Source organism: Lontra canadensis, unplaced genomic scaffold, assembly GCF_010015895.1.
Source record: "Lontra canadensis isolate GAN:19392208 unplaced genomic scaffold, GSC_riverotter_1.0 scaffold77, whole genome shotgun sequence".
Classification (NCBI taxonomy): Eukaryota; Metazoa; Chordata; class Mammalia; order Carnivora; family Mustelidae; genus Lontra; species Lontra canadensis.
Window position 1 is genome coordinate 4,869,418 of NW_022631071.1, and position 12,005 is coordinate 4,881,422.

Below are 12,005 nucleotides of genomic sequence, written 5' to 3' on the forward strand. Positions count from 1 at the left end.
TTTATGAAAAACCCACAGCAAATATCATCCTTAATGGGGAAAAACTGGCAACCTTCCCACTGAGATCAGGAACACAACAAGGATGATCATTCTCCCCAACATTGTTCAATATAGTACTAGAAGTCCTAGCAACAGCAATCAGACAACAAAAGGAATAAAAGGTATTCAAACTGGCAAAGAAGAAGTTAAACTCTCTCCCTCTTTGCAGATAACATGATACTTTATATGGATGACCCAAAACACTCCACCTCCAAACTACTAGAACTCATACAGAAATTCAGTAATGTGGCAGCATACAAAATCAATGCACAAAAATCAATTGCTTTCTTATACACTAGCAATGAAAATGTAGACAGCGAAATTAGAGAATCGATTCCACTTACTATAGCACCAAGAACCATAAGGTACCTTGAATAAACCTAACCAGAGAGGTAAAGAATCTGTACTCAAGGAATCACAGAACACTCATGAAAGAAACTGAAGACACAGAAAGATGGAAAAACATTCCATGCTCATGGATCAGAAGAACAAACATTCTTACAATGTCTACACTGTCCAGAGCAATCTATACTTTCAATGCTATCTGATCAAAATTCCACTGGCATTCTTCAAAGTGCTGGAACAAACATTCCTAAAATTTGTATGGAACCAGAAAAGACCCTGAATTGCTAAGGAAATGTTCAAAAGTAAAAACAAAGCTGAGATTATCACGTTGCCTGATTTCAAGCTTTACTATAAATCTGTGATCACCAAGGCAGCATGATACAAAAACAGACTCATAGACCAATGGAACCAAGTAGAGAGTCTAGATATGGACCCTCAACTCTAGGGTCAAATAATCTTCAACAAAGCAGGAAAAAATATACAGTGGAAAAAAGTCTCTTCGATAAATGGTGCTGGGAAAATTGGACAGCTATGTATAGAAGAATGAAACTCGACCATTCTCTTTTACCATACACAAAGATAAACTCGAAATGGATAAAAGACCTCAACATGAGGTAGGAATCTATCAAAATCCTAGAGGAGAACATAGGCAGTAACCTCTTCGACATTGGCCACAGCAACTTCTTTCAAGATATGTCCCCAAAGGCAAAGGAAACAAAAGTGAAAATGAACTTTTGGGACTTCATCAAAATCAAAAGCTTTTGCACAGCAAAGGGAACAGTCAACAAAATAAAGAGGCAACCCACGGAATGGGAGAAGATATTCACAAATGACAATACAGACAAAGGGCTGATATCCAAGATCTAAAAAGAAATCCTCAAACTCCAAAAGACAGATAATCATGTCAGAAAAATGGGCAGAAGACATGAACAGACACTTCTCCAAAGAAGACATACAAATGGCTAACAGACACATGAAAAAATGTTCATCATCATTAGCCATCAGGGAAATTCAAATCAAAACCACATTGAGATATCACTTTACACCAGTTAGAATAGCCAAAATCAACAGGACAGGAAACAACATCTGTTGGAGGGGATGTGGAGAAAGGGGAAAATAAGTCAAGCAAAGAGAGTGAAATAAGGCAAGCAGAGAAAGTCAATTATCATATGGTTTCACTTTCTCGCGGAGCATAAGGAATAACATGGAGGAGATTAGGAGAAGAAAAGGAAAAGTGAAGTGGGGGAAATCGGAGGGGGAGATGAACAATAAGAGGCTGTGAACTCTGCGAAAAAAACTGAGGGTTTTGGAAGGGAGGTGTGTGGGGGGATGGGTTAGCCTAGTGGTGGTTATTAAGGAGGGCATGTATTGCATGGAGCACTGGGTGTGGTGCATAAACAATGAATCTTGGAACACTGAAAAAAAATAAAATTAAATTAAGATGCTAAAAAAAAAAACAAACTGAACCACAGATGACCTGTAGTTGCTACATGGACTTTTGGTGTGGTAATTGAGGTTTTATTGTTTGTGGCAATAGCACAACCTATCTAAAGCTGAATAATACATTACTCCATAGCATGTGTTTTGTTTCCCTTATGTTTACTCTACACAAATGCTCACTTTCACCTGGTTAAGTTCTACTCATTCTTTAGGTCTCTAATTAAGTATCACTTCTTTGGAGAGGTGGTTCTTGACCACCCAGTCTAATTTATGGCCCCTCTCCACCACACACATATATACCATTATTTTCTCCTATGGTATTTGTATTATTTCCTTCTCAGACACTTCACTCAATTGTAATCATATATAGAATAGTTTATTATTGGCATGCTCCACTTGACTGTAAGCTCATGAAGATCTGAATCATGTCTATTTTTGCCCACTATTATGTAATGCCTGTCACACAGTAGTTGCTCAGTGGGTATTTGTGGAATAAGTAATGAACAAATAAATAGCTTGTTGTTGACATGGTTGTTGGGTCATAAAGCAAAAAGGTAGGGGGATGCTATGATTAGGGGAAATAATGTCCCTGAAGAACCTTTTAGGTGCAAAGATTATTTTTTTTTCTTTTTGGTCCTTCTCTTTCAAGGAAACTTTGAAAGCAGTGGCACTTTTCAAAACCCTTAAAAACAGATTCACTCACTAATAGACTGCTGCAGACTGGCAGATTTCTTGCCTAATACCAGGGAAGCCCGAGGAAGTCTGTAGATAGACTAGATAGGCTCCTTTGTAAGAAAAGAGAACTGTTGTCACAAAATGCTTAGATATAATATAGAGTCAGAAAGTCAGCTGCCTTTCCTGTTTTGGGTGGTTGATGAAATGTAGTGAGAACCAAAAAGGAGGGAAAGAGAAAGAGATAACCTGGAAATGGCAATTATGGGCTGGGTGTAGTGGCTGACTTTCTGATCCAAACCAGAAAAATCAGAGCTACTTCCCCTCACTTTATCTGCCAAGGGACCACTTGCGAGGTTGCTCTGGGCTATATCACAATAAACTGGCAATCAAGGGTTTGAAGGATTTTGCAAAATTTTCAGCTTCTATGTGACAGGGACATACACATATCTGCATGCTCTGGTGGTGGGAGGGAGGAGGAAGCAATAATTCTGTATTTTAGATTGTAAAATTTCTTGTATGGAGAAATACACAAGGTCCCACAACTTGAATTGTTGAAACACACAGTGAAGCCTAATGTGAAGGAAATAGTGTCAGTGGATGAAGCCCTTTGCTACAAGGATGCCCATTAATCCCTTGACTCTAAAGTTCCTGTGATCTGTGACTCCAGAACACATAGACAGGGTAGGTTCTTAGGCAGAGCAGAAGAGTAGACACTTACAAGGATATACTGCACTTTTAAAAAGTAAAATAATTGTAATAAAAAGCAGGCAGCATAATTGCCCTGACTTACACCCTATGACACTGGATAATGAGGTTGGTACATTACAGATAAGTTCCACATTTACAACTCTGCCTTGATATTTACACTTCTTAAATTGTTTAGGGAGGTGGTTCCTGGATGCTGGAGGCCCATGTATAAAACATATTAGCATAATTGGAGTATAGCCAAATCCCTCAGTGTACATTGCAGATACTTGTTAAAAGCTTGACCTTGGAGGAAAAACCTTCCTCCTTGTCTTCAATCAGTCATCAGCTCCTGAAAGCAGTCCTCTGAAATCAACTTCCAATCATCTGTAGTTAGGAGAGCTCATCCTCAATGCTGACCTTTGGCAGGCCCTCAGTTTCCAGGACAGTGATGAAGGCTATGTTCTCACCTGGATGAGGAAATTAGTTGTGATTTTCCATTACCTGTATCAAACATTCCTTTTCATTTGTTTAATTCACTGAGAGTTGACACTACACATTAGTTCATTGAACAATTGCTTTGTGTAAAGGCCCAGAGATGAATGAGACGGTTGTTGTCTTTAGTCAAGGACACAGACAACTAACTTTAGTAAAAGGCAGAATGAAATAAAGGCCATAATAGGAGTATGAGAAAATTGCTGTGGGAGCATAGATAACACAATTTATTTTAATGTGAGACAGAGATTTAAGGAAGTTATGTTTGTTTATCATTGGCAAGCTCCAGTGAAAAATCCAGTGCAGCATGGCTGGAGGGATTGTGAAGAGGTTTCAACATTATATTTGAGTCTGCTCCTGAGAATTCTGAAGCCCATACTAGTTTTAGAATTAGGTGGAACAAAAATTTTTGAAGAGGGTCAAGGAAGGCAGTTTAGGAAGCAATCTCTAATGGTATAAAACATTTTATAAAATGGTTCAGCAATGACCAACTTCTGTGCCTGACTGGGTATTAGGGGAGATGGACTAATACAAGAAGCTTCTGGTGTTTCTAGCCTCAGAGACTGGGATGATATAGTACACATAAGGAAAAGGGCAATCTAGATGGAAGGATCAGTTTGCTAGAGAACATACTTGGTTGGGACCATACTGAGTTTAGTGTGTGAGTTATCATTTATAGACTGGAGATGGTTCAGGGATTCAGAAGGAATTGCAGAGTCATCTGCTTATAGGAATTTGTCAAAGCCATGGAAATGGTAATTTGACCTTGGTAGTGGGGAGAATACAAATGAATGCTCGAGATACTGCCTTTATTTAGTTGAAGACAATTGCTAATACGGAGAACTGAGGGGAAAAAAAGAGGACTGAGAAAATTTTCTGAGTGGTGGGAAGCGATAGGACTAGATGTTCATTGTAGAAAAGTGGGAGAATTTAAGTAGGATAAGGATTAAGAGGAATTTATACTTGATAACTAGGTAGTTGTTGATAGTCTTGAAGGAGAGAGATTCATGGGAAGGTTGCTATTTTTCTTTGACAGGATTCTTGAGGATGCTTGTAGACTGGAAAGGAGAGAATGGAATAATGGACACAAAAAGTGAAAGTCCTTTTGAAAATGGTACCACACAGTTTAAGATCACAGCAAGTCAGCTTTTTTTCCCAGATGCTCTGGAGTTGAAGGTCATTGATATCTAACAAATGCTATGATTGTTATCATTATACTGAATTCTGCTGAGGGAACTTATCCATGACCCCTTTCATTTCCTTTTCCTCCCTCCCCCAAGCACTGCCATAAGTGCTACCAGTTGTTTAGCCAGGATAAATACTCCATTACTTGATTTTTGTCAGGAAGTCTAGGCCACTGTGCTACTATGCCAAGGGTTTCCAAAAACTATTCAAAGTGAAAATGCATAGTATTTGGGTATTTTAATTCCTATTGCAGTATTTGAGGTTTTGTAGGACAACAGAAGGACAATAACACAAGGTATTTGCCAGGGGATAGGGGCAGGAATAAGATAGAGCAGATTGATAAAACAGGTTCCCTTTCCAAACAAAAGAACAAAAGAATATTTATTAGCTAAAATAAAGTCATTCAGTGTTCCCTGTACCTAGCAATTGAATGTATTGAGAAGGGAAGCCTTATGGTTCTTTGACTAGAAAGGTATTTAGCATAAAGGGGATAGATTTGCGCACAGTTTGGAAGTTTGAGAGACTCCTGGGAAAATAGTATAAAACAAGAGAATTTGCTGTTCTTTTAGAGAGTAATAACTGTTCCAGAACTTCTTAAACATATGGTTTAAAATATTAACCAGACACTTGAGAAGTTCTAGCTATGAACTAATTAAAGCTTTTTCTATAAATTATACTTCATCTAAATGCCTTTTTCCTGTATGAGTCCAAAACTGAATGAGTACATTTTAAGTCCATTCAATCTTTGTCATTTTGTTTCTTCGAACAGCCATTCAGTGCTTTTCAGTATTATTAAAAAGAAAAGAGAAAAAAATAGGAAAGGGAAAAAGAAGGAAAGAAAAAGAACACAATATGGAGAGCCTACCTTTGCCCTTCTTACCATAATCATTATATCAGTGAATAAGTTCTTTTTCAGATTCATGTTTTCCTGTCTGTTCTATCTTTATGACTTGATGCTACTTGTATATAAGGCTTTTCTAAGCCATTCAACAGTACAGATAATGGGACTGTACCAAGCGTCAGAGCAGCAGCTGTGCATATCCATGGTATCATTGCAAAGATGAGCTCTCCTTGTGTTCAATTTTTTGGTTGAAAGCAGCCCATCAATCACTCAGGTCCAAAACAGTGTCAGGTTTGTACCCTTCCTTTCCTCATACCCTCAACATCGAATCAATTTCCAGTTCTTTAGATACCTCTTGGATCTGTCCCACTGATGCTATCCTAGTTTAGGCCCTCACTATTTACTAAAAGTATTTCAATAGCCTCCAACAAAGTTGGCCTTCTGTGACCTCTCCCTCTGCCCTAGGCTTCCAGCATCTTCTTTCTTAAGTGCTCCATTATCATTGTTTTCCTCAAAATCCCTCAGTATTTCCCTACCATTTATAGAATAAAGCCCCAAATACACAACCACTGGAGCCTTGCATGGACCTTACACTCTAGTCAAACTGAATTATTTGATATTCCCTGTATATGCATAATGAAATTTATACTTCTGCCCATGCCTTCCCTTCCTCCTCAAAAATCCTCAAAAAAGAAAAAAAAAAAACTTAAGCTTCATGAGAATAGGGATCATATCTATTTGATTCATTATTATGTTCTCAGAGTGTAGCATTGTGGTTAATACATGGTAGGTGTCATTAAAAACTGAATAAATAAAAGCTTCGTGTATCCAAATCTACTTACCCTTTAAATTTCAGTCCAAATACCACTGTGCCAAAGAAGTCTATACTGATATCTGCTTCCCACATCAATACCTATACTTCATCTCTCTAAAACTAAGTGATCTGTTTTTTCTTTAACTCCCATAGGCCTTTTCTATCCCATTCTTATGACATTGTTCACTTTCTTTCCACCTTGGCAATTCTTTTTGTACACGTCTCATCTCCCACTAGACTGTGAGACTCCTGAAGGCAAGAGCTATGTTTAATTCATAATTGTGCCCTAAAAAGCAATGTTCATTGAATGGGCACTCAATTAGAATAGCCACACTGGAGGCTTTAGAAAATTAGAGAAGTTAAGGGTTTATTATTATTTCTAATAATATGATAAGAGCTTTAGTGCTTTGCTCATAAACATCAAAAGGTGAAAATATTGTCTGGACCTCAATTAACCAAAACAGAGGTGAACACACTGGCTGAACCTCTATTAGTCAAGATATATGGTTACCATGGCTTGAGACTGAATTCTGGCTAATCTCTAAAAACTAGAAAGTCATGATTCACATAATTCATGAATTTCCAAGTTGTTTTCTCTTACAATGCATAGTAACTATAATAATATTTTATTTGGGACTCCAGACACCTAAATAAATTCAGACTTTTAATGGGATCTTTGGATATACATTTCATTATAAATCAAAGCTATACACCATGTTACATGAATTACATATATATCAATTTACAGATTTCCACTTTCCTTTGAGTTCTTGGCATTAAACTCAAATTCCCCTAGTTGTAGATACTAAGGTTTTCAGACTCCCTACTAAGGAATTTGCCTCTGGAGGGGGGAGAAAAAAATAAGCTGAAGTACTTGATTCCCAGAGCAGCCCAAAATTCTAAGGGAAACAATGGTCTCATCAGGTACTTTGGATCATATAATTTATAGACCTGGTTATTACCTTATCTAACCCTCCACCTTCAAGTCAACCCACTCATGATGAGAGATTCTTTTGAAATCCTTCCAAAAAATAATTATATACAATGCTTTATTACTTATTCCAGATTTTTACCCCTCTGAGCATTTGAAGTCCATTTGCTTTCATTCTATAATCGAGATCAAAAAACAAACAACAAAAAAACCCATCCAAACCAAAAACCCAAAACCATCAACCCTTCTCTGTATAAAGAGTTTCCCTGGAAGATATGAATCACCCTTCTGACTTTTCTGGACTTTTAAGTTGTGCAAACATTTCTACACTACACTGGTAAGAAGTGCTAAAGAATACTTTAAAAAAAAATCTTATGATTCCCACAGGTATATACATCTGAATATATCCTATGATTTCCCCCGATCAGGTCTTTAAAGAAACACTCTTGTAGGGGCACATGGATGGCTCAGTCGGTTAAGTATCTGACTGTGACTCGGGTTGTGGTCCTGGGGTCCTGAGACTGGGTTGTGGGTCAGGCTCCCTGCTCAGCAGGGAGTCTGCATCTTCCTCTCCCTGTGCCCCTCCCTGCTGCTCATGCTTTCTCTCTCTCAAATAAATAAAATCTTAAAAAAAAAAAACAACAGGAACACTCTTGTACTTCTGTACAGTTGAAGTTTTTCCTTCTAAGATGTTCTTACATCCTGTCTTTATACTTCAATTTATGCCTTTCACTCATCCTTAATATTATCATAGGCAGACAACATTTAATGTATTATCTTAACTTTATTTAATAAGTATGCATTACATAAAGGTTATAAGTCATTCTTGGTCCTGTGAAGAGGCAGGTGGTTAATCTGAAGCAAAATGAGAACATGAATCCACAGTTACGTTGCTACTGAAATACTTCTTCTGGGTGTCTTGTATGGGTATAGTCTCCCCGGATACCCATTCAAAGCAGGCTTTGCTGTCACCTCTCCCTTCAGCTGAGGGATTCACAATATCTAAAGTCAGCTTGTAAAGAATCCTTCTGTATCAGAGGTAGTTTTATGCCTGCATTATAAATCATAGAAGATATTTGGTCGAAGACTCCATAAAAGGGGCAGAAGGGAAATACCAGAGCTCAGAGTTGGAACCAATTATTTTTTCAAGCTAAGCATTGGCCATAGTAGCAAAAGTATCAACCAAATTTTGGGATAGCCGGCTCAGCTATTTAACATCAAAGCATGCAGTAGCCTATACAAATAATAGCTTCTAGAGGAAACCTTGAGTTTGGCTTAAGCACCAAGAACATTTTAAGAAGTGCAAAGTACATTTATGTGCAATGACTAGTATAGTGAGCTAAATGATGTCTTCCCCCAAATATGCCCATGTTCTAATTCCTGGGACCTGTTATGTTATTTGGAAAAAGGGTCTTCGCAGATGTGATTCAGTTAAGAATACTGAGATGAAATTTTTAATGTATAAACCAAGTGGGTCCTAAATGCCATAACAAGTGTCTTATAAGAGAGAGGTAGAGGTAGATTAGATATACAGAAGGAAAAGAATGTGAAAACAGAACAGAGAGAGATTTGGTCACAGCTAAGGAAAGAATGACAGTCACAAGAAACCAGAAGAGACTAGGACCAGATTTTCTTCTGGAGCTTCCAAAGGGAGTACAGACCTGTCAAGACCCCAATTTAGGACTTTTGGCCCCCCAAACAATAAGAGAATAAATTTCTGTTGTGTTAATTTATCACATTTTGTGTATTGTTACAGCAGCCACAGGAACCTAAAACAGATTTTGGTAACAGGAAGTAAGGTACTCCTATAATGAATAATGAAAAATGTGGAAGTAGCTTTGGAGTGGATAATGGATAGATGCTGGAAGAATTGTGACGCATTTATCAAATATACACTGCTGTTAGAAATATGAATGTTAAAGTTACTTTTGGTGAGCTCAGAAGGAACTGAGGAACATTTTATTGGAAACTAGAGGGAAGGTGATCCTTGTTATATAGTGGCAAAGAGCTTATCTAAACTGTTTCCGACAGTTGCGTGGAAAGTAGAATTTGTTAGTGATGAACTTGGATATTGAGCTGAGATTTCCAAACCAAGTGTTGGAGGTAGGGCCCATTTTCTTCTTGAGCTTATAGTAAAATACAAGGGGAATGAGGTAAATCAAGGTAATAATTGTTAAGCAGAAAGGAACCAGCACTTGATAATTCAGAAATTTTGAGCCTATTCAGATGCAAAAGATGCTAAAATTAGCTGATGCACTATTAGGATAGTGTGCTCTAGGGATAAAGCCAACTTCTGGCTAGTGTTGAAGAGATTAGGCACTGACTCATGGATCCACTCAACCATGTCAACAGAAGCCAAGAATAGAGATGGCATTATCCAGCAAAGATCTGTGAGGACTCTTATCTCAATACTGAATCGATCTGACATATATGGGAGGCCCACAAAGTTTTTGAGAAACAGTTTTAGGCTGGCCTGAAAAGGACTGAGACAGGACAAAATTAGAGATTGTCAGACTACCAAAGTTTTACAGGCAAGAAAGAGGACGATAAAGCTGCAAACATGAGCCACCCTTCAGTATAAAAGGTCATTCTCAGAGCAGAACTTCAGGTACAAAGGCAGAGGTCCAAGCAGGGGAGCAGAGGCAGAAGTGCAAACCATGGGCACAGAGACTTGATCCATGGGCCAAGAGGCCAGAACGCAGACCTACAGGATAGAGTCCTGAAACAAGGAGGATTGTCATGCCAAGAAACCTAAGGGGAGGGATGGATGCCTGGTGGAATTTTGAAGGTCATCAGGCCATGTTACTTCTTTCTACTTTCCATTTTCCCTGTTTTCAAACAGGAATGTTTATAACTATTGCCCTGTGCCTGTTCCACCATTGTATTCTGGAAGCAGATACCTCATTTTGCTTCATTTATTCACATTTGGATAGGAATTTTGCCCCAGGATTTTCATCTGGGCCTGATTTAGATGATCTAGATGATGAGATTCGGGACAATTGAACTGATGATGTTTGGATGAAATTTTAAATTTAGAGTTGATGCTATAATGGGTTGAGACTTTTGGGAATGTTGAGATGGAGTGAATATATTTTGCCCATGGGACAGATACAAATTTGGGGGGCCAGAGGGCAGACTGTACTGGGCTGCAGAGGTGCCTCCAAAAAGGTATGTCCACATCCTAACTCTCAGAACCTGTGAACCTTAATAGGAAAAAAGATCTTATGAGAGAGGCATAGTAAGATTAGATACACAGAGGAGAGAGTGATGCCGAGATGGAACAGAGACAGATGTAGCCATCACCCAATGAAGGTCAACAGTCACTACATGTGGGAAGAGGCAAGGAAAGATTTTCCTCTAGAGACTTTGGAGGGAGCACACCCTTCATTTTGGATGCATTTTCGCCACAGGGACCATAACAGAATACATTTCTGATGTGTTAAGCCACCACGTTTGTGGTACTTTGTTACAGCAGCCAAAGGAGATGAATGCAATTAATAAACATTTTAAGGACTTTGTATTTTTAAAAATCATTCTGAAGAAAATCTGCATAAATTGGTGCTTCTCACTGTGGCAGTAAAAAACCTAACAAAAGACTTCAGTATAATTTGGTTCTATACTAAAAATGTTACTATGTACTTCTTTGGTGATAATTTTCAATCTCAAACAAAATTGCAAATGGCTAAAGCAGGACTATTATAACTCTGGGAAGCAAATCCTTTAACTCAATTATTGGAATTTCATGAAAGACCCTGAAAGGTTCCCTACTGTTGTGAAAACATTGTGGGATTTGTCCAAATACAAATATATAATTTAGCAATAATAGTACTTCATTCTTTTCGCAAACTAAAAAATAAGGCAAGTTCACATCTTGAAGAGGTGATACACATCAATATTTCTTTCCTGACCATCTTTTTTTTTTTTTTTTCTGACCATCTTGATAATATGGCATGGCAAATGCCCCTAAATTTTAGTCAGGATTGATATTTCAAAATATCACTTTCCTATAGCCTGAAAGGCTACTAAAGGATTCAGGCCATACCATGAAGATTTCAGAAAAGATTATGTTAAGTCAAAAATACACACATTAATTACTTACATAAGTTTGTATATCTTTGTTGTTAAGAAAAAGTGTATGAAATTGTTATGTCCCTCAAACTTGTTTGTATATGCCTATGTGTATCTTAAGATAGGATAAAACTGTAAAATCTCAGATACTGTTATTCTTTTTGATCTCTATTTTAGCAGCTTCAGAGATTTTTCAAATATCATGCCCAAGTAAGAATGCACTGGAGGAAAAGGTAGCACAGTATACATCTATTTAAAGGAGACTGAATCACTGGTCACTTGTTTACATTATTTCAGATGATGACTTGCCAAGCCAGTCGTTTGTTCTTTCTGAATATCTATAATGTGCTCTGGAGAAGTAGAAATAGGATCTTCTATATAAGAAATGTACATATAAGAAACTTTTTACAGTAACATCTGCATGGGTTAGTTTTAAGATTACACTCCAGAGAAGTTATACCACATTATTTCAATGCATATTTTAAAGT